Below are 24,643 nucleotides of genomic sequence, written 5' to 3'. Positions count from 1 at the left end.
ATACCCCTGTACCCCAAAACCCAAACCTAGCCCTGAACCCTTAAAATACACCTGTACCCCAAAACCCAAACTTACCCCTGAACCCTAAAAATACCCCAAAACACAAACCTACGCCCTGAACCCCCAAAATACCCCTGTACCCCAAAACCCATACCTATCCCTAAACCCTAAAACTACCCCTGTACCCCATAACCCAAAACTATATCTGAACCCTTAAAATACCCAAACACCCCAAAACATATACCTCAGTACCCCAAAACATATACCCTTACTTACCTTATCCAAACATAAAAAAACATGCTTTTACCATTCATGCATTTACAACGAATTTCGTTGTAAATGCATGCGTAGTAAAAGCATATAAAATTTAATGCCATGCGTTATAATGGCATTGCGGAGTCATGGTACTTTCGTAATGAAAGTATGCAGAGTGATGGTATGCGGAAAGAAAGTTGCGGAATAATCGGTGTTTACCCTCCCCCGGTAAGTACATTGGTGGCACGGCGGCCCACATCTCCAGCAACATACTCATATTTTTTCACCACCCATTTGAAAAATGCACAGGTCTCTCTCATTGATGGCCAGCACCAACATACACTTTCAGACACACCTCCCGCCACAAGTTCTAGAATTGCGAACTTTAGAGCTGGGGAGCTACGTTCGAATCTCGGCATCAGCTCAACATCCTGTGATTCCAGGCAAATCGCTTTGTCTCCCCGTGCCTACCACAAATGAATGTGTTCTTCTGTAATGTAAATTGTGCTTATGCCATGTTGTTGAGTTAGCGCTATATAATATTGCAAGGAAAAATAAAGTAGGGAAACTCGAGTTCACACACTACTGAACGTGCACTCTTAAATGCATCAGCAGTGCACTGTGAATCGGAGCGTTTCACAGGCCTGTCACAGATAAGAAATGCTATCAAAACGAAATCCTACAAAACAATATACTACTGGCCGGCAGCAATTCATACCCGGACAACGTCGGCACGGGCTGCTATCAACAATGAAATCATAAACCAAGGACTTATAGAAATTGAAGACTCACAGTATCTATTAAGCGAGAAGTCCTTACAAGATTTCAGCCTGCCGCCAGCGGTCCGAACTAACCTAACTGGATACCACAATATCGCTACCGCACACAATATTCCAGAGCTAAATAACTACCTTGCTCAACACTTGCCTAACTTAGTTCCCGATCAACAACTCGCCTACAACACCATAGTTGATAGTGTTGAAAAGAAGCAAGGCAAACTATTGTTCATAGACGCCCCCGGTGGCACAGGAAAGACTTACCTAATCAACCTCATACTTGCCAAAGTTCGATCTTCTGGGAATTTGGCTCTAGCTGTTGCTTCATCTGGAATAGCTGCCACTTTGCTAACAGCTGGGAAAACAGCACATTCTACCTTTGAACTGCCACTAACAGTTTCCCTTGAAAAGGATTCAATATGCTCTATTCGGAAAAACGGACCTTTGGGGACACTGCTTCAAAATGTGTCTCTTATCATGTGGGACGAATGTACAATGACACACCGCTCACATATTGAGGCAGTTGACAGAACTCTCAAAGACATTAGAAATTCATACAACATAATTGGAGGTGTTACTTTTGTGTTTGCTGGGGACTTCCGACAAACTCTTCCTGTGGTGCCTACAGGAACGCGGGCTGATATACTAAAAGCATGCTTTAAAAGCATCACACCTATGAAACTCTGTACAATCTATTACCTTGCGCACTAACATGAGGACACATTTAGGAGGTGGAGATACACAATTTGCAGATCTTCTAATAGAAGTGGCCAACAGAGACATACCTGACACAAATGGCTTTATCAACATACAAAACTTAGGTAAGCGTCTCTGTACCCTACATGAACTCATACAATATGTTTACCCAGACATCAAGCATCTTCTCAGCAAAGATTACACATGGATTTGCGAAAGGTCTATAGTTGCCGCCCGAAACTCTGCAGTGCATCATATTAATGAACACATACTACAACTATTCCCAGGTGAAACCACAATATATAATTCCATTGATACAGTATTAGATACACAAGACGCTGTGCATTTTCCCCAAGAATTCCTCCAATCACTTAATCCTTCAGGGCTTCCCCCTCAAACACTCCAAATGAAAGGAGGTGTTCCTATCATGTTATTACAAAACCTACATCCACCAAATCTCTGCAATGGGACGTGCCTACAAGTTAAATCTCTTTTACCTTATGTAATAGAGACTACTATTCTCACGGGCCCTGCTGCAGGACAGTTAGCCCATATTCCCTGGATACCCATGATCCCTACTGATCTACCATTTCAATTCAAACACTTACAATTCCCTATTAACATTGCTTTTGCATCCACCATTAACAAATCACAAGGTCAGACATACAAAGTCATTGGGATAGACTTACGAGAGGACTGCTTCACTCATGGACAGTTATATGTCGCGCTATCGAGGTCGGGGAATTCCAAAAGCTTGAGTCTTCTCTTCTGTGATCTGCTCTGCCTCTTGCTTGTCCTCTTGGTCTCCCATGTGTTGGTGTTTTTTGGAAAGACTGTTGTTGCTGTTGTGATTCCGCCTCCTTTTTCCGTCTGGTCCGCAGGACCCTGAATTCTTCTAAAAAAGTCGCCGGTTTTTTAACAACTTTTTCAGTATCTGAGGCAGTGCTGGTAGATTGTCTCGATACATCTGAATCAGGTTCACTGGCAATGGCATTTGATGAGCATGCTCCCTCATTTTCTTGTAATTCAGGTGTCTCAGTGGTGGTATGGTCTTGTTTGTACAGGTAGTCGTATTTGGGACTGTATGTTAGTACCATGATTGTACTTCCTGGTTACTTACGAGATTGACCCTTATGGGAGGACAAACATCTCAGAGACTTTAAACTCAGCCTTAATTTAATCCCTTTCGGGCACTAGACCGAGTGAATATTGGTTCGTTTGTATATATGGCCTCAAAATGGTGTGACTTTGCCGCTAGTGACAAGTTAATTCCAACGCAACGCATCTACCTCATGGGCACTTTCGCGTAGGATGTGCATTACGTAATTCAATGATTGTACTGTTAAAAATTGTCTACGAATGTACCAGAAGCCACTCGGCTACCAGACCCGGACATGACATGCATTATAACTGTTGGGTCTTATGTTCAACAGTACTACCCTAATTATGTGACGAATAACATATATTAGAAATGTATTATATGTACTATTGAAGCATTTGCATGCCTCTCGAGAGTTGACCTTCAATTTAATTTACTTGTACTTTCCAGTTAATTTGCACGTCTGAGTCTCGTGATGCACCCACTTTTTTATGTCAGCCTAACAATACATTAGGACAGTGGTATGATTAATTTGAATTTTGTGTTACAATTACCCTCATTATTTCCCCGATATTCATGGGAATAAGATGGGATATTCAGATGAATATTTAAGAGGCACAAGTAAATATTTACTTCTGCAGGCAACTGTCACATCCTGTAACATACTATACAGGTACTATATGGTTTCACATGTTTCATGAGAATGAGTTTATGTCTCCTTTTACGATTCTGGGGCAAGTTCTATTTTTCCGTTTACAATTCTATGAAGTAATAGACATAAAACGCGAAATGACTAGTTAACAATGGCCGACGCAATTCTTGCATTGTATGTGTCCTTCTCCTATGTTTACTAAACATGATGGTCATTCTTGTTTGTACAAAAGTCGTTCATGATTGGTTAAGGTCAAACGTGTGATCAAGGCACCCTTGTGCTGAAACGCGTAGCGTTACCTCGTGAATAAACCCCTTTTTGCTGCACCTTTCCGAGTGCGTGTTTTTGCTTTTGAAAGCATTTTCTTTTGGACATTGTCAATACTCGGCGATGGGATTAGCCGAACGCAACACGCCACCTGACTAAGGGATATGGATCCCGGTAACTAATCCTCTGCTCAAAGTTTGGACATATATATATATATATACACACACATATATATATGCCGCTTCCTCGAGGCTACAATAAAAGGAAATTGCTCACTGCACCTGAGGTCTCCTCTCTTCTTCCTGCGCAGCGGTTTCCAGCACTGGGCTCCGGGCGAGAGGCAGTAGGGATTGTTTTAAATATATATATATATATATATATATATATATATATATATATATATATATATATATATATATATATATATATATATATATATATATATATATATATATATATATATATATATATATATATATATATATATATATATATATATTTTAGACCAGGATGAGAGTCATCGAGTGCTGCCTGAGTTTGCGTGCCACCAGCGGTATCAGAGGTGCTGGGGGAAAAGCGTACGCAAATCTGCCTGACCAGTTCATCCACATCGCATTGCCCTGCGATTGCGGGTGTGGGAACCTGGCGGCGAAGCTTTGGCATTTTGCGTTCTCCTTTGTGGCGAACAGGTCTATCTCTGGATGACCCCACCTTTGGAAGTACGGTTGGAGTACTGATGGATGTATCTCCCACTCGTGCATTTGGTGGCTGTGCCTGCTGAGCAAGTCCGCCATCTGGTTGTCTTTGCCCGGGAGATGCTCCGCCATGAGGAAGATGTTCCTCTGAATGGCCCACTTCCACATGCTCTGAGCCAGATGAGACAGCTGCGGAGAGTGTGTGCCCCCCTGTTTCTGAATGTAGTACATGGCCGTCATGTTGTCCGTCCGGATCAACACGACTTTGTTGCACAGATGTACTTTGAATGCCTTCAAGGCCATGAAGATTGCCATCAGTTCCAAAACTTTGATGTGCATCTTCCTTTGCTGTAGTGTCCATAGTCCCTGCACTGTGTAGTGGAGTACATGCGCTCCCCATCCCTGGAGAGAAGCGTCCGTTGTCAGGATAATCTGTGGCACAGGCTCCTGGAACGGTCGGCCCTTGCAAAGGTTTTGTGGATTCCACCAATGCAGAGAGTTGTATGCCCAACCGCTCACCAACACTAGGTCTGTCAGTTGCCCATGAGCCTGAGTCCACTGACGTGCTAGGCACTCCTGAAGCGGACGCATATGTAACCTCGAGTGCGGGACGATGGAGATGCAGGAGGCCATCATGCCTATCAACTGCATGAACACTTTCGCTGGAAGCGAGTGCTGAGGTCTGAATCGTTGGATCAGCGTCTGGATACTGGCGATTCTCACTGAATTTGGCTGCGCAGTGGCTGCCAGAGTGTCTATTGTCGCGCCCAGATACTGCCGTGTATGGGCGGGCTGGAGATGGGATTTTGGATAGTTCCGCGAGAATCCCAGATCGTGCAGGAGGTGAATTGTGCGGGACACGTGGTCTGCGCACTGCTGTTCCGTCTTTGCCTGAATGAGCCAGTCGTCCAGATAGGGATAGACGTGGACGTTCTGGCGTCGTAGATGCGCCGCCACAGTCGCCAGGCACTTTGTAAAGACCCTTGGCGCCGTGGTGACCCCGAAAGGCAGAACCCTGAACTGGTAGGGCTGGTCTTGAATCGTGAATCTGAGGTACTTCCTGTGGGAAGGATGCAGGGGGATGTGAAAATACGAATCCTTTAGATCCAGCGTAGCCAGGAAGTCCCCTTGCCGAAGCAGGGGGAGGACCTGCTGCAACGTGAGCATGTGAAAGTGCTCCGATAGAATGTACCAGTTGAGGGGCCTGAGGTCCAGGATGGGCCTTAGGGATCCGTCCTTTTTGGGGATTAGAAAGTACAGAGAGTAAACTCCTGTACCCCTTTCTTGCAGTGGGACGAGCTCTATTGCCCCTTTTTGCAGCATGACTTGAACCTCCTGCTGCAACAAGTGCAAGTGCTCGCCGGACATAGGACGGCTTCTTGGAGGTATGTTTGGTGGAGTGGAAGTAAGTTCCAGACAGTAACCGTACTGGATAAGAGATTTGACCCACCTGTCCGTGGTGATGGATTTCCACGTGGGCAGGAACTGCTGGAGTCTCCCCCCGACCGGTGTTGTGTGGTCGTGGGGCAGTGACAAGGCGTCACTGTTTGTTGGCTGTGGAGACCTGGAGCTGTTGTTTCCACGTCCCCTGCCTTTGATGTTGTTGCCTCTGTAACCACCTCTACTCTTGTTAGTGTATGAGGTTTGGGTGTTGGTCTTGTAATACTGTGTGGACTGTGATGCCTGACCCCTTGAGGTGCCTCTGTTATTGGAGCGGTGAAAGGAACCACCCCGAAACTGCTGAGACTGGAGGGCCCCCATAGACTTGGCAGTGTCTTTCTTAATTTTTGCCGCATCCACCTCAGGGCCAAACAGGTGGTCAGGATTGACTGTTTGGTTCAGGATGGTGGTCTGTATATCCGGTTTGAATCCTGATATCCTAAGCCATGCATGTCTCCTAAGCAATACGCTAGTGTTGATTGCCCTGGAGGCGGTATCAGCCACGTCCAGCGCACATTTGATGGAAGCGTTGGTGATCAGCTTCCCCTCCTGAATCAACATTTCACCTGCCTCCTTGTACTGATCAGGCAAGTGCTGCAGAAGTGTTTAGAGGGTGTCATAATGCGCCCTATCGTAGCGTGCAAGTAGGGCCTGCGTGTTTGAAATGCGCCAAATATTAGCTGCCTGCGCAGCAATTCTTTTCCCTGAGGCTTCAAAGATTTTCGACTCTTTGTCTGGGGGAGGAGCGTCACCCGTGGTCTGCGAGTTCGCCCGCTTACGTGCGTTGGATACCACTAAAGAATCCAGTGGCAAGTGTCCCTTGATGTAAGTTGGATCCGAGGGCGCTGCCTTGTACTTTTTATCAATACGAGGATTGACGACTCGCGCCCGAGTGGGGTCCTTGAAAACCTCTGGCGCATGTTTCAGCACTCCCTTTAGCATTGGCAATGTCTTGACTGACTTCTCAGCCACTGAGAAAGTGTCAAACAGAAAGTCGACATCCACAGGATCTGAATGTAGTTCCACATCATGATTAGCTGCAGCCCCCTCAATCAGAGCGTTGAAGGCTGCAGAGTCCTCCGTTGGAGAAGTCTTTGCAGCAAAAAGCTGCGGTTCCTGACCCGACTGAGGGTCCTCAGGGTCGCCTCCGGCAGACCAAGGCTCATGTACCTCCTCTGGATCCGAGTAAGCGGGATAGTTGTACTCGTCCTCTTCATCTCCGTCACCTTCCCCAGCGTTTGAATGCGTTGGTGAAAGTTCTAAATTATGTGGAGATGCAGGCTCCATAGGGGCAGAAGTACCCGCAGAGTCCTTCTTGCTTTTGAGTGGAATACGATAAGGCTCCAACACCGGCTCCGTGGTGATCTTCCGCTTCAGGAGAGAGAGCTTCCCGGTGTTGGCGTCGATGATGACCTCCCGACGCTCATCATCTGCGAGCGTCTGGAGCCGAGGCTTCGGCACCACCAAAGAGGCCTTGGGCGTTAACACCGCCTTCAGAGGCACCCCGGCCCCATGCTTCGGAGCGAAAGCCTTTGGCGTCGTCTTCGGCGGTAGCGTGTAGCGGATAGGCGTCTGCGCCTTCGCCGGCTTTGGTGTAGGCTTCGGCACCACATCCTTCGGGTCGGGAGCCTCAGCGTCCTTCCGAATTCTTTGCAGGGACTCGACGACCTTCTTGGCCAAGGCCGGAGAGGGCTGGACCTGCCCAAGCGATTTCCCCGAGTCCGAAGACGGGTCGGCGAAAGGCACAGTTTTCGGAGCCGACACACCACCATCCTTGGCCTTGACGGCCGGAGTCGGCGCAGCCAGAGCTTCGGCGTCGCCCTGACGCTTCTTCGGAGCCGTCTTCGGGTCATCGACCTCGACCACCTTCGGCGCCGACGCGGCCGCGTCGGTCGTCTTCGCCTTCGGCTTCGACACCGGTGTTGTCGGGTCGGCCATCTTGGCGTGGCTCTTGCAGTCGGCCATTTTGAATTTCTTTGACTTCGAGGCCTCAGGAGCTTTCTGTCCCGCCAGAGCTACTTTCACTTTCGGTTTCAAAACCGGTGGTGTGGACCCCGATGGCTTCACTTTCGTTTTCTTCAACGGGAGTGACACATCCGAAATGCCCGTGGCCGGGCCCGTAGGTGAGGCCGTGGGACAATTAACAAGGTCTTGGGTAAGGCCCGAAGGCGATCCCTCGACCTGGGCCGTATAATGGGGGTTGACCCCTGAGTCAGTCTGAGGATGCTCCTCCTCCGAGCTATCCTCCACGGTGGCAATGGCCCCATCGTCGTCCCTTACCTCACTGACTACTTCATCGAACTCCTCGTCCCCCGCGTCGTAGTTTTCTTCTTCCGACGCCGGGCTAGAGTCCGAAACTTGAAAGACATTGTCGGCTCCAACGCCTTCTTCGAAGATGTTGTCTGGCGGGGGCGCCGATAACTGGGCCTGGAGTCTAGCGGCCCGACGAAGCTTGAGAGTCTTCTTACACCGGAACTTTGAACAGGCCATACACCTGGTCTCGTCATGGTCCGGCGACAGACATTTGTTGCACACTGGGTGCACGTCGAGGTGTGAATACTTGGAGGTGCACACCAGACACCTCTTGAACGGGGTTCGTTCCATGTCTGGAGCGTCGTGTAGGCCCGTCCGCGCCGACAGCACGCGGAAGGGCAGCAAGAGTTCGGAGCTGAAGAATAGTCAAACCCGAACGAAAACGATACCGACGTCAAGCCTAAAGACCTTTTGGTCTCAAGTTAGAAAAGTTAAACTATTATCGATTCCGACAGAGGGAACCGAAACACATCCGAACCCAATGGCGGAAAAAAACAATCTGGGGATGAGGCGATGCCCATGCGCACTGTAGTCCAGGGGAGGAGCCACCTATCTCGTGATACTTCGAAGACTCTTCCAGGACAACAATGTGCAATCATCCGGACCCAACACTAGGCGGCGATCTATGCACAGATATGAATTCAGCAGCCCACATGCCTCGAACATATATATACACACACACATATATATATATATATATATATATATATATATATATATATATATATATATATATATATATATATATATATATATATATTTTAGACTCCTACTAAAACATGGAGATCAGGCCTTAAGCATCATAATAAATGCAGGAGCTGCGGAGTAAAGTTGGGAGTCTGATGCATATGAACTGAGAACAACAGTTATTTCTTGCATGCACCAACTAGGTGAACACGAGAATCATCATATCCATTAATGGGCCAACTATGCAGTCTGGCCACTCCAAGCACACTTTAATGACTCAAGTGAGGGTCCACAGAACATTATCTTTAATAAGAGCCACTTCATGTATGCCATTTAAGTATGAATCTTAAGGAACCATTCCGAGGCTGTTCTAATGAAACAACAGCTATAGGGCCACATCGCATTAATACGATGCACGTACTCAGCACTTCGCTTGATCAGCTGGTAGCAGGTGGAGGGCACCGGCGCTCATTTTTCACCGTAAATTGTGATCCCGAGAAAAAGAGAAAGGCACAAACACAAAGAAGAGAAAGATATGAAAACTATAACAAATAAAATAAAAAAAAGAAATGAAAAATAACATACACATGAGATATTGAGACATAAAGTGAAGAGTGATGTAAGAAAGATACAAGAGAATATAAAGAACTAGGTATCCTTTTATAATCAACAAACTAGGCACTCACCAGCATGCCGCAGCGGCCAGTGGGCTCCTAAGAAAGACTTTGGGCCCCTGCGCTTATTATTTTAGAAATGGAGCACTCTGCAAAGGGTGTCAGACTGGGACGACTCTTGGCCATATTGCAAAAAAGAATTTCCACCACTGTAGAAGCAAACTTGTGACTGTACTGTCAATGGTGTGGCACTAAAATGCATTCAGATGGTTTAAAACTGCTTGCTGGTCCATCTTTCATTACAACTGCCTGCCTTTACACCAGGGACTAAGCACCGCACAGTAGGATTGGCAATTTGTAACTACAGCCACCTACAGGAGGAATTCAAGTGTGTCTCTTGGACCCCCATTCCCTCTCCCATGGGGGCAACAACAGGTAAGACTCTAGAAGCCTCAATTATGAGAGGGTTGCATCACGTTTGCACCACACAACGTGGTACCTGTTTGACGCAAACCTCTATATCGGATTTTTGAAGCCATACAAAAACACTAATGGAGTAGCGCAATGTTGCACAAATCGCTGCATTGAGATAATCTGCCCTGGGTAGGCATTCCATGAGCGTTGCATGGGGTTTTCCATGCAACTCCTATGGGTTTTGACGCATCCTGAGATTTCCAAGAACTTGTAAACATGGGTATGTGCCAAAACTTACACCTGTGCGGTGGAGGCATAACGAGGAGAAATAGCTCTATTTCTCCATGTTTCTTCCTCCTTCTATGTGTCCTGCATTTTGCATTATATATATATATATATATATATACACACACACACACACATTTAATTAAATGTTACAAAATACATACAACGAATAATAACTGCCTTGTTTCAAAATTGTTTATTAAGCTTTTTCATACATAGAAAACAATGTACTTATTTTTTTTTAAATACATGTACCTTTTTAATGCATATCTTTTAATAATGTTTACTACATAATAAATGTTGTGGATAGAGTGCTCTCCAGTATTTGCTAGGCTACGATTAGATTACCCATGCCCTACCTATTGACTTTTTACCTTTGGGACCATTGCTACCCTTCTATTTCCTTAGTTCCATACAAGTGGTGCCATTTTGGATAGTGCATACTCAACTCTTAGCTAGGCTATGATTAGACCATCTTAAGGACTGACGCTTTGCGACTTTGCACCTTGGTTGGGGTTTGTTTTATCTGTTTACCGAAATTGTGCTGATTGGGACCCTTTTAACTACTCTGTAAGCAACTCTTACTGTTTGTTTCTTCTGCTCTACGTTCCGCCTTTGCCTAAGCACACGTTTGACATTTTTAAGCTAATTTCCTTGTTTAAATTAGATGTAACTTTCATGACAGAAACCTGGATTCCTCTAATCCAGATGTAGCTTTTACTATACTGTCTGGCTTTTCGATAATTCACAACAATTGACAGGAGCAGAGAGGGGGAAGCCCTTCCCATTATTTACTAACTGCTCGTCACTACAATTTACCACCTTTAAATTAAATAATCTGGAGGTCACCTAAGGGCTAGGCTTGGACATCAAACTCTCTCGCAATTTCTCCTTCTCGGGTGCTCATTTATTGGCCTCCAGGCTATTCTCCAGGATATGCTTCCTCTCTTGTAGATCTAATTGTTCCACTCTGTGGGCAATACTCCAACTTTACGGTATTAGATGACTTCAACCTATATACTGATTAGGGGTGGGCGACAAATTCTGCTCCACCAGCGGAATTTTGACACTACGTTACGATTGTAAAGCAGAGTTCTGGCAAAATTCTGCCAACCGTCGTATGGTGGAGTTTTTTTTCCCTCACACGTGTATCGCCAACTGTAAATTTGCGAGCGAGATTTGGCTGCCTTAGAATGATTTTCAGTCGCTAGGAGAGCACCGGGCAAGATTCGTACAACTTGGGTGGTTGTAACCATATAAGATCAGAAAGCTGCCACTCGAGTAGAAAATCTACTAGAGCAGCAGCAACAAATTCAACTTGAGAAGCAGCGCTTTCTTGCGTGCTGTGTGGTGCCGTTAATGCAGATCTTTCAGTGTGGAATGAGCTCTTGGCGCTAAAAATCACTGCAAGCAGCGCAAGGTACCTATTTACGCCCATTTGCAAAATCTCATGAAGGTTTCATGTAACTCTGTGGAATTCCGCAGTGAAACTCCACGAGTTCTGCCTACCCTTAAGACTGATGAGAATAACTACTCACATGCACAGTCACTGATTGATGCTCTCTCTGCTATGAAGATCTCTCAGCTACTCATATGGGAAGAAACAAAAAAAAATCCAACTTGCAGCCCCCATCAGTAATGTTCCAGTTACTATTTGTATGGTCCGATCACTCCTTTATTCCATTTACTTATCATGATTTCAAGAGACCTCCTATTTCTAATACGCAGTCTAAATCGTGACATGGGGAAGGATTAACTTGGACAATCTCACATAGATTTTGTTGGCTCTTGTTCTATCCTGAATGTTCAAAGATGTTGATCAGCTAAATCACTGAATTTCCACCATCACTGATCATCTGGTTTCGCTTTCAAACAACACATTCTCCAGATCAAACTTGCTTGACTCCATGTTTTTTGACAGCACTTGCAGCAGAACAATATAAATGTAAAATCTTTGAGAAAAGTAAAGGATTTACACTCCATTGGGCAAATGTTTATAAAGCAGTATTAACAGGGTATCACAAATTAATTAAAAAGCACAATCAGATTTCTATTCTCAAAAAATTAATTCATCAAGCAATGCCCATCAAGATATTTTTCATCGTTAAATCTTTTTTCTCTCTATAGGCCTGCTACACAACTGTTATTCCATCTCTGGATTTCTTCTTTGAGGAAAAATTGAAAAAAATCCATCAAAATTTTACCAATACTAAAAGTAGTCTAATTTTCTGGTACATTCTATTTCTGTGTCAGGCAATACTGTATCAGGGTTTAACAACATCACGTTGAAGGAGTCGGAGAACGAGATTCTTTATTGAAGCACTAGATATCCCACTAATCACCCCCTCTCTCGCTTTATGGCATTTAGACCATACATTCTGTTCTGAACCTGTTATTTCTGTAGGAAATTGGGCTGTTTGACTGGGGTGTGAGCCCTGGTCAAGCAACAGCCACAATCCCTTGCAGGATGAATCACAAAAAGTCACTAAATTAGCCAGTGCTTAACCATTGGTAGCCTGGCACCAAAAGCAGTCAGGCTCAACTTAAAAGCAATGTGTAAAGTATTTATGCAGAACACAAACTAATAAAGTGAAAACCCAACACAAGAAAGAAGAAACAAGTTACTTACCTGTAACTTTAGTTCTCCAGTATTGGTAACTTTCATAGATTCCCATTGCTTGTATCATTCTCAGTCGTCGGAATGGGAGCCTCGGTAATAATATATATATATATATATATATATATATACCTAGGTAAATACACCCTAACAGGTGTAAAAAAGTAAAAAATTAGGCCTAGGCCTCATTATATTTTGTAGCCTATTGGTGTCATTATGTAAAAAGACCCAAAAACCACCTTAGCAACCAATCAGATCAGCCTCACCCTGTGGAACCTTCCTGAGAAAGCTCAGAGCCTCAGATTTTCGTAGCCGTTGCTATGCCACATAATCACCTAGCCCTAAAGTAAGCTTTCCCAGGGGAGGCGGGTGGGCGCATGGGAATCTATGAAAGTTACCAATACTGGAGAACTAAAGTTACAGGTAAGTAACTTGTTTCTTACTCCAGTATTGGAACTTTCATAGATTCCCATTGCTTGTATCAGAGTAGATAGCAGTTAGTATACCTCAAACATTTCGTGTACAGTTACAGAATCATTACAAACCAATGATATCACAGATTATAACAACCATAAAGCAGTAACCAAAGCATAATAAACGAAATGTTTGAAATAACAGGAGGAGGGAAGAGAGGAAAGCTCACCTCTTATTGGAAGAGATTTCTCAGGACTGCCTGTCCAACAGCCGAATCCTCTTTTGCAGCCGCCTCCAGGCAGTAGTGTCTCGTGAATGAGTGAGTACTGCTCCAGGTGGCCGCTCTGCAAATATCCTTTATGGATACTCCAGCAAACAGCGCTGTCGATGCTGAGATTGATCTTGTGGAATGTGCCTTCACCTGTCCTTGCAAAGGCTTGCCTGCCGCCTGGTGGCAGAAACGGATCGCACTTGTTATCCATCTAGAAATCCCTTGCTTTGACAAAGGAAATCCTTTCCTTGGGGCTCCGAAAGCCACAAACAGCTGGGGTGTTTTTCGAAATCCCGCCGTGCGTTGCAGATAGAATTTCAAACATCTCTGCACGTCCAGAGAATGAAGTGTCCTCTCAGCCTGGGTTGAAGGTCGAGGAAAAAAAGACTTCAAAACCACTGGTTCATTAAGATGAAAGTCTGTCGGTACCTTCGGAATGAACTTGGGGTTCATTCGAAGGATCAATGTATCATTCTTGAACTGCAAGAAAGGTTCTTTGATAGTTAAAGCCTGAAGCTCCCCTACTCTCCTTGCAGAGGTGAGTGCCAAAAGAAGCGCCACTTTCCATGATAGGAACTTTAGGTCCGCCTTATGTATTGGCTCAAATGGCGATCTCATCAGTTGAGCCAGGACCACATTCAAGTGCCACACCGGAGGTGGGGGCCTAACTGGCGGAAAGACTCTAAACAGTCCTTTCAGGAATTGTTTTATTACTCTTGCTGATAATAGAGAAGGGCCCGATCTCGTTCTTCTATACCTGGAAATAGCTGCCAAGTGGACCTTGATGGAAGCATGAGCCAGGCCTGCCTGTGCCAAAGATAGAATGTATGGCAAGAGTTGATGCGGGGCTGAAGAGAATGGATGTATTTTTTCTCTCTGGCACCACAAATAGAACCTCTTCCATTTCGCTCTATATGTCTTATTAGTGCTAGGAGCTCGTGCCTGCGCCAAGACGTTCCTGCATTCTTCTGAGATGTCTAAATCCTTAAACTCTCTGTATTCAGGAGCCAAGCTGTTAATTGAAGCGAGCTCGGGTTCGGGTGGAGAACCTGGCCGTTGTACATTGACAGAAGTGTCTGGTTGGGTTGCAGATGAATGGGCTGTGTCTCCGATAGAAGAAGCAACTCCGTGTACCAAAACTGGCGAGCCCAGGCAGGCGCTATCAGTATCATCCTGCACCTGTCCATCTTGAGCTTCTTGAGGACTCGAGGAATCAGGGGAAATGGCGGAAAGGCGTAAACAAACGCGCCTGACCAAGACATCGAAAGGGCATTCCCCAGTGACCCTCGATGGTGTTCCCTGCTTGCATAACACCGGCATTTCTTGTTCCCTGGTGTTGCAAACAGGTCGATCGCTGGGGTCCCCCAACGGAAGAAGATGTCCTTGACCACTGTGCTCTCCAATTCCCACTCGTGCGAGACTGCTCTCAGGCGGCTTAGTGTATCCGCCTTCGTGTTGCATACTCCTGGAAGGTGTTCTGCTACGAGCGTGATGTTCTGCGATATCGCCCATTCCCACAGCATCTGGGCTTCCTGTGAAAGCAGTGGCGATCTTGTGCCTCCCTGCTTGTTGACGTAATGCATTGCGGTGGTGTTGTCCGTCCGCACCAGGATTGCCGAATTTGCAATCCTTGGAAGGAAAGCCAACATCGCCAATCGAATAGCCCTTAGCTCCAGAACGTTGATATGTAAGCGACGTTCTCCCGGAGTCCAGTGACCACTGACCTGGAGGTCTTGTATGACCGCTCCCCAACCTTGAAGGGAAGCGTCCGTGATAATGACGTGAGGAGCCGGTGCAGCCCTGAAACTGAGTCCCACTGTGAGGTGAGATCTTTTCATCCACCATGAAACCGACCGTTTCATCTGCTGGGTAACCGTCACCCTGTCGTCGAACGACCCTTCCACTTGTCTCCACTGAAGGTCCAGTTCCTCCTGCAAGGGGCGCATTTGCAGCCTGCAGTGCGGAATCAATTGAATACAGGATGAAATCGACCCTAGAAGAGATTTGTACATCCTGACTGTTATCCAACTTTTCTTCTGCAAACGAGCGGCTGAAGACATGAGTTTCATCTGTCTCTCTTCCGATGGGAAGGCTTTGCACACCTGAGTATCGAGTATCGCTCCCAAGAACTTCACCGTACCTGCCGGCTGAAGAACCGATTTTTCCTTGTTGAGTTGTAAACCCAGATGAATAAAGAGGTTTAAGCATATGTTCACTGCTTTTGATGCCTCTTGTAAGCTTGGAGCCTTCAGCAGCCAGTCGTCTAAGTACGGGAATACTTCCAGCGACTGCCTTCTCAGAAATGCTGCTACCGGGGCCAGCACCTTTGTGAATATCCGAGGAGCGGACTTTAATCCAAATGGGAGCACCATGAACTGGAAGTGACTCTTGCCTACTGTAAAGCGAAGGAAACGTCTGTGAGCTGGATGGATCGGGATATGAAAATAGGCATCTTCCAGGTCTAATGTTGCCATGAAGTCGCCTGGGTTCAAGAGGCGCAATATGTCCTGGAGTGAAATCATCCGAAACGACAGCTTCATGAGATAGGTGTTGAGCTCCCTCAAGTCCAGGATCAGATGCCACTTTTGTTTCGTTTTGCGGATCAGAAAAAATCTTGAATAGAAACCTTCTCCTCTTTGTGATAGGGGAACGCGTTGGATCGCCCCCTTCTGAAGCATTTGTTGAACTTCTTTTTGTAGAAGGTTTAGATGTTTGGAAGTAGTGGCGTGGGGAGCTCTTGTAGGTGGAAATTCCTGGAATTCTAGTGTATGCCCATTTCGGATGATGTTCAATACCCACTGATCCGATGTTATATCCTCCCAGCTGCTCAGATGTTGTGATATCCTGCCGCCCACTGGAGATCCCAGTAGTGGAGGAACAGTTGGCAGAGTCAGGAGGCCGCTATTGACGCTTGCCAGCGTCCTTGCCCTGACGCCCCTGCCGTCCACGAGCGTTCTGACGAGAGAAAGACTGGGATTGTGACTGTCGCTGATAATACTGATTGCCGTACTGAGGTCTGTACGACTGCGACTGCTGCGAGTATCGCTGCTGCTGATAGCCTCCTCTTGGTGAAGTGAAGCCTCTTCCTCTTGCTCCACGGAACGGTGTCTTTCTATATTGTAGGTTTCCCAGAGCCCTTGCTGTCTCTGTGTCTTTCTTTATACCCTGTAGGGTTTCATCGACATGTTTCCCAAATAACATGTCCCCATCAAAGGGCAAGTCCAAAATCCTATTCTGGACCTCTGGCCGGAAGTAAGTCGCTCGCAGCCACCCTTGTCGCCGAAGAACCGCCGCGCTGCCCAGAGCACGGAAAGAGATGGTGGCGATGTCCATCGCGCAGTCAATCATTTCCGAAGAAGAACGTTGCCCTTCTTCTAGAAGTTTCTGTGCTTCAGCTTTAGGGTCATCCGCTAGAAGGTCCATATAGTGCGCCACATCGCTCCACATCTGGCGGTCGTATCTTGCTAGGATCGCCAAGGCATTCGCCGCTCTGACCAATAAGCTAGCCATCGACGAAAAACGCTTCCCCGCGTTGTCTAACCTTCTACCCTCCTTGTCTGGTGGAGTTGTGAGGGTGGCCGAAGGATTCCGTGATTTCTTCTGCGCCGCCTGCGATATGACCGAGTCTGGTCTAGGTTGTCCAATCAAGCAGGCGGGACTGTCATCAGGAGCTTTATATTTTTTCTCCAAGCGCGGAAGAGTTGGAATGACCGTCGCTGGGGACTGCATCACCTTCTTTCCTTCCTCCCATATGTGTTCTACAATGGGAATCGAACGCACCGCCTTACGGTATGCCTCTTTAAAATCGTACAAGAAACAATCCGTAGATGTTGTAGGCATTGTTAGCTTAAAGCGTGCTGTGGCTCTTTCCATCAAACTGAAGAAACCTCCTACATCAGCCGGAGGCGAATCGACCGGGTCTGGCACTGGTGAAGCCGGATCCGGAGCTATATACTGGTTCCATTCGTTATCAGGGTCTTGATCCTGGTTCTGTCCTGTCTCATCCTCATCCGAGGTATCTACTTGGACTTGCGTCTGCCGAGGATATTCCCTCTCATGTTCCTCCTGTGCAGGCGGCATTGACTGAGCTGCCACCACCTGCGGTTGAACCTGCGCTTGACCTTCCACTGGTCGCGACCCTTGTCTGCTCCTATACTCCTCCAGCATTGCTCTTAAGTCTGTCAAAAGACTCATAGGCATTGTTACCATGCCCTGCTGTGGCTGGGTTTCCTGGTATGCGACCTGTTTTTGTGGTCGCTGCTCCTGTTGATAATAATATTCCTCATCTAAGTCCGAATCATGGTATTTTAGATTCAACTGAGATGGACTGTATGCATCCCCATACATCTCATTCTCCTCCTCCGAGTAGTCCTCTTCATCCAACAAAAGGGCTGGAGGTAATGATGGCACCAAGTCATATCTGGAGTTATCCTCCTCTTCCTGATGCTTTCTGTAGTACCTGCCGTCGACGGCGTTGAAAACAAATCCACCATCTCCTTATTTTGAATCGTCGTCGACGGGACCGTCGACGAGAGTCTCTTCATCGTCGACGGGATCGTCGACGGAACTGTCATCGTCGACGGGCTCATCATCGTCGACGGGATCATCGACGGAACTGTCATCGTCGACGGGCTCGTCGTCGACGACGCGATCGTCGCCGTCGAGATTGCCACCGTCGACGGAATAGTCATCGTCGACGGGATGGTCCTCGTCGACGAGGTGGAAACCATCGCCGTGGTTATCGTCGTCGACGCTGTCGTCGATCCAGTCTTCGTCGACGGAATCGACGTTGAAGTCTTCGTCGACGCTCTCGTCGTCGTCGTCCTCGTCGTCGCTGGATGGCTCGTCGACGACTGAGGAGACAAATTTACCACAGAGGCTTTAGAGTCTTTCTTGACCACTGTAGAGGCCTCTACAGTCGGTTTTTTGAAGGACTTGGCTACTTTTTCCTGATGGGAAGGCCCAGCCGAGCTCTCATCCAGTTTAGCCTTTTGCACCTGTGGTGCTTGCCTTTCCCTCTCCTTTACACTCACGTGAGGAGATTCGTTAGGCCCTGGCTTGCCAGACCTATCAGAGGTCCCACGCATAGCCTTTGAGGGGGGTTCAGTTGAAACTTCCACAGATGATCCACCCCTCTTCATCGATGTTTTAGAAGATGATGATCTGGCATCTTCCTCATCGCCAGAAACCACTACCTCCCTCCTTTCCAACTTCCTGAGCCACAGAAGTAGCCTTCCTTCACGATCACGGAGGGTTTTCACTGGCATCCTCCTGCATATACTACACCCCTCTGCCTTATGGTCAGGGTATAAACAATATATACAGTCATTATGTTGATCTTCAGCATAAAGTCGTTTTTTGCCACAAGTGGCACAAGACCTGAAAAGGCTCTTCTTTTCCTTATCAGCCATGTCAAAGCTGAAAGAAATCCTGTCAGAAAACTGTTTAAATAGTACCTCAAGTAGAAGTTAGAGCAGAGCTCTAAGGAGACTCCCTGTCACCAACGATGCGGTAGAAAATCTGAGGCTCTGAGCTTTCTCAGGAAGGTTCCACAGGGTGAGGCTGATCTGATTGGTTGCTAAGGTGGTTTTGGGGTCTTTTTACATAATGACGCCAATAGGCTACAAAATATAATGAGGCCTAGGCCTAATTTTTTACTTTTTTACACCTGTTAGGGTGTATTTACCTAGGTATATATATATATATATATTATTACAGAGGCTCCCATTCCGACGACGGGGAATGATACAAGCAATGGGAATCTATGAAAGTTCCAATACTGGAGTAAAACAAAAATCAGTTTATAAAAATAGGGTACATTTTAACACATTATCCATATCCATACTAATATAATAAAGAGAGAGCCCAAACATTTGAGGCGGGTAATCTCAGGAACCACAGCACCAATCAAAAAACCAAATACAGCGTTGGAAAGGGCAGTTGCAGCAGAAGGACATAGGCTATGCAGACGCCCACCATATACATTTAAAAGGCAAAAGAACCGTGCCAGCAAAGTAGTCCGTTGTGGGCGTGTCTGAGTTGTGCTGTGGGCGTGTGCTGGGGGTGTGACAAACACTGGGGGCGTGTGGTACGTTCCTCCCTTCATGCCATGTCTCACATCGTGTGCTAATCCCACCCTGCTCCCTTTAAATACCCCTGCACCCCATAATCATAACCCACCCTTACTCCTTAAAATACCCCAACACCCTTGAACACTAACCCATCTTAACCCTATAAATATACCCTGTACCCCAAAACCCAAAACTATCCCTAAACCCTAAAAATACCCCTGTACCCAAAAACCCAAACCTAGCCCTGAACCCTATAAATACCCCTGTACCTCAAAACCTAAACCTACCCCTGAACCCTAAAAATACCCCTGTACCCCAAAACCCAAACCTAGCCCTGAACCCTAAAAATACCACTGTACTCCAAAACCCAAACCTACCACTGAACCCTAAAATACCCCTGTACCCCAAAACTCAAACCTAGCCCCGAACCCTTAAAATGCCCCTGTACCCCAAAACCCAAACCTAGCACTGAACCCTAAAAAAAACACTGTACACCAAAATCTAAACCTACCCCTGAACCTTAAAATACCCCTGAAACCCAAACCTAGCCCTGAACCCTTAAAATACCCCTGTACCCCAAAACCCAAACCTAGCCCTGAACCCTAAAATACCACTGTACCCCAAAACGCAAACCTAGCCCTGAACCCTAAAAATAACCCTGTACCCCAAAACTCAAACCTAGCCCTGAACCCTTAAAATACCCCTGTACCCCAAAACCCAAACCTAGGCCTGAACCCTACAAATACCCCTATACCCCAAAACCCAAACCTAGCCCTGAACCCTAAAAATACCCCTGTACCAGGGGCGTAGCACATTCCCCCGCAGCCCAATGCGGTGCGGGGGGGGCCCCTAGCTCCAAGGGGCCCCCTCTGCACTGAACTCTGTCCGGAAGAGCTCCTGATTGAGCCCGGAGGGGGCCCCCCTAAGTACCGTGCAGGGAGGCCCCCGTACTTTTCGTTACGCTAGTGCCCTGTACCCCAAACCCCATACCTATCCCTAAACCTTAAAACTACCTCTGTACCCCATAAACCAAAACTATATCTGAACCCTTAAAATACCCAAACACCCCAAAACATATACCCTTTTACCCATACTTACCTTATCCAAACATTTAAAAAAAACATGCTTTTACCATTCATGCATTTACAACGAATTTCGTTGTAAATGTATGCGTGGTAAAAGCATATAAAATGTAATGCCATGCGTTATAATGGCATTGCGGAGTCATGGTACTTTCGTAATGAAAGTATGCAGAGTGATGGTATGCAGAAAGAAAGTCGCGGAATAATGTGTGTTTACCCCCCACACCCCCTCCCGGTAAGTACATTGGTGGCACGGCGGCCCACATCTCCAGCAACATACTCATATTTTTTCACCACCCATTTGAAAAATGCACAGGTCTCTCTCATTGATGGCCAGCACCGACATACACTTTTAGACACACCTCCCGCCACAAGTTCTAGAATTGGGAACTTTAGAGCTGGGGAGCTACGTTCGAATCTCGGCATCAGCTCAACATCCTGTGATTCCAGGCAAATCGCTTTGTCTCCCCGTACCTACCACAAATGAATGTGTTCTTCTGTAATGTAAATTGTGCTCATGCCATGTTGTCGAGTTCGCGCTATATAATATTGCAAGGAAAAATAAAGTAGGGAAACTCGAGTTCACACACTACTGAACGCGCACTCTTAAGTGCATCAGCAGTGCACTGTGAATCGGAGAGTTTCACAGGCCTGTCACAGATAAGAAATGCTATCAAAACGAAATCCTACAAAACAATATACTTCTGACCGGCAGCAATTCATACCCGGACAACGTCGGGACGGGCTGCTAGTTTGACACTAAAACAACAAATTCAGTAGATCCGTGGTTATGATTTTTTAAAGTTTTTGTGTGAAATCTAGCGCCAAAAAGATCAAAGAGCCAACCGCAGACATCTGGTCGTGCGAGACCAGGTCAAAGTCAAACGTTATGGCCTCCCGTAATGGTGTGTGGTTTGGATACAAGAAATGGATTGGGCCCGGTCAGGACTTACCTTTGGACTTAGAAAAATTCTTGAAGAAAAATGAATAAGAATGTAGAAGTTCAAGGCTGCAGAAGTGTCCTAGGAGGAAGCATCGTCATCGGATGGCCGTTGAGCGAAGCCACAGTGAAGATTTTTACCTTCACTGTCACCGAAATGGAAGTCTCTAGTGGGACTCGCCAGTCGGCTGTAGCCGAAGACAGTTTCACGGGGTCGGATACCCCTTTGGGGAAGGGCCACTGAATCGGATTTGCTGCTGCAGAGAAGAACTTATCAGGAGAAGCGGTAAAGTCAATCCAGCCAGCAATGCACCTCGAGAAGATAGGCAAGTAGGATGGGCTGATCATCTTCTGGTTCTCAGAGCATTTTTAAGCCAAATGTATCAAAGTCCTCAGTTTTGGAAATTGGCCATCTGGGTACCTTTAGCATTACAACCAAGGACCCAGGACTGGTAGGATACCTCTTGGGGTTTCAGGACTCACTTAGGTTGGGTCCAGGTGCAAGATTGTGGGACACTATTATGTCCCAGTGAGTGTGAACGAAAGACCAACAAACTAGCCTACAGGAAGCATTTAATTTACCCTGGTATATAGTACACCACCCTACAAGAGACTTACAAGTAAATTAAATATGGCAATTAGGTATAACCTAATTGTACCATGTTTTGGGCAAGAGCACAAGCACTTCGCGCAATTTACCACTGCTAACCAGTGCTAGAGTACTAAGTCCAACAAAAAATGAATTCAACAAAAAGTAGGAGGAGGTATGCAAAACGTTTGGTGGTGACTGCAGAGAGGGCTCGGTCCAACAGTCTCTTTATACTGCCACAGTTCCCATCATATGGCAACATGCTCATATGGATGTGCTCTTAAAAAAAATCTACAGCTGACCCCTCGATTTTATTGAATTACAGGCCTATGTCCCTTATGAGTAATATCACCTTCTTTATTCTTTTCAATCTCGAATTAGACCCTGACACATCAATGAATCACCTATTCTAGAGGTATAGGAATTCATCAAAATCCATTTGGACCAGGGGCAGCGCACCCCCTTGATATTACTCAACCTCTCTGTGGTGTTTGAGTCTGTGTCTCATAAAATCCTTCTTCAACGCTTAGCAGACGTCAGGTCTATGGCCTTGCCTTGAGATGGTTGCAGTAGTATCATGATGTCAAATGTCAGATGGTATCTCTTCCCCCTTTCTTGTCTTCTACTAGAATACTCAAATCACCTAAATATGGTGGTTCTTCAGGGATTGCCCCTAAGCCCTGCCTTGTTTAATGTGTATATTGTGCAGTAACATTTATCGTCCAGTTATTTGGATCAATGTCATCTCATATGCTGGTGAGATCAGCGTATTGTCTCTGTCGAAAATAACTCTTATGACCCAAGAGTTTTTCAAAGCTTGTCTAACCAAACTTACTGACTGAATGAAAAATGTTGCCTCAAACTCCATTGTAAGGAGTGACAAATTTTGATCTTCTGGGTCAACACATGATATGTGGTCTAATAAATGGAGGTCGACTGAATTAGGAGTACAACGTTCAGAAACTACGTCAGCTAGATATCTGGGAGTCAAATTTGAGTCTGGCTTCTCCTTTCATTCTTAAATTTTATAGTTGCTGCAAAGTGCTTTTCTTTCTTACAATCTTTTAAAAAGACGTTTGAGATTCTCCTTTTGAACACCCATAAAATCACTGTTCATGAGCTGTTCACAGTCAGTTTAGATACTGCTAATGCTTATCATGGCTTACCTCATTGTTTAATTGAATGTCTCCAGGTCTTACAAATTGTGGTGGTCATGGCTCATTCTGAAAATTCATAGTTAGCAGCCTATTTCTCAATATCTTAAAAGGCTTAATTGGCTCCCAGTATCAGAAGAAAATCAGTTTAAACCACTGGTTATGACACACAGAGCATTTTTATAAAGACAAGTCCTAAATACCTCATCCAGAGATGTACCCATTATTATTCTTCTAGGTCCCTCAGATCTTCCAACGGAGGGTCTTCTGCTAAAGCTCCCCTAGTTCTGGCTAGCTGGTAAACAAGGTCACTCTTCACTTTTCTTCAGCCAAGTCATGGAAACATCTATCATTCTTATTTTGCTCTATTTCTAATGAAGTCAATTTCAGAAAACAGCTGGAGACATGATCGTTTAATTTAGCATAATTTTGGGAAGAGATTTGTTTTTTTCTTAGGTAAGCCCAGGGAAGTCCTGACTTGGGTAGCTGATGCACTTTATAAAATATTTCTTCCACTCACAAATATAAACATGTTACTTTAGGTGGTTTTAAAAATAAATCTTAACACCTTGGCTGCTTAAGAGATTCCTCTCCTGTGCTGAGCCCTAATAGAAATGGGTGTGGTCATGATGAGCTCAGCTCGTCATGAGCACACGAGCACTGTGCCTCATGACGAGCTGAGCTCGTCATGAGCACTGAAGGGGTTAAAAAAATAATTGTAATTCAAGTTACAATACTTAAAATAATGAAATATTTAATAAAAAATTAGGTTAATAACGCTGTAGCAATTTTTAATTTTGTTCTACATTTAAAATAAATATATTACATTTATTTTGCTTAATATTTAACATAAGAATGGTTTATTCTACATTTAAAATAATACATATTACATTTACATTTATAAACATTTAACATAAAAATGTTCTTAGTAATTTTGTCTGTAACCCCTTCCGCGCTGCGCGAATTCTTGCGATGTGCCGGCTTTTTAATGAGTGGGCGGGGTTTGGACGGCCCCCAGCCTTCCTCCACACATGCCCATCGTGACATTGGACGGCCTGGGGCCGTTCGAAGCACACAAGGGGTGAGTAAAGTATAACAAACTTTTTTACTTTCCTATATACCTTAGCGTAGGGTGGTCTCAGGACCGGTGCCAGAGCTATCCACCTGCCTACGAAAAGTTAACAAGTACTACATTTCCATTCGTAAGTTAGGCTCCAGGGTGTGGAGACATGTAACCTTATATTTTGTAGTAAAATAACACTCATAAATGGTGAATAACCAAAACAGTAAATGTTCTACAGAATGTAAACTT

General features: G+C 45.6%; 1 protein-coding gene across 2 annotated transcripts in view; it reads right to left on the bottom strand.

The window, feature by feature from the left end:
• Window positions 1-24,643, bottom strand: part of PHC3 (polyhomeotic homolog 3) — a 499,049-nt gene that overhangs the window by 289,880 nt on the left and 184,526 nt on the right. The window lies entirely within an intron of this gene.

This window comes from Lissotriton vulgaris, chromosome 11, assembly GCF_964263255.1.
Source record: "Lissotriton vulgaris chromosome 11, aLisVul1.2, whole genome shotgun sequence".
NCBI lineage: Eukaryota > Metazoa > Chordata > Amphibia > Caudata > Salamandridae > Lissotriton > Lissotriton vulgaris.
Note: the sequence above shows the minus strand (reverse complement) of the source record. Positions and strands in the feature narration are given on the sequence as shown.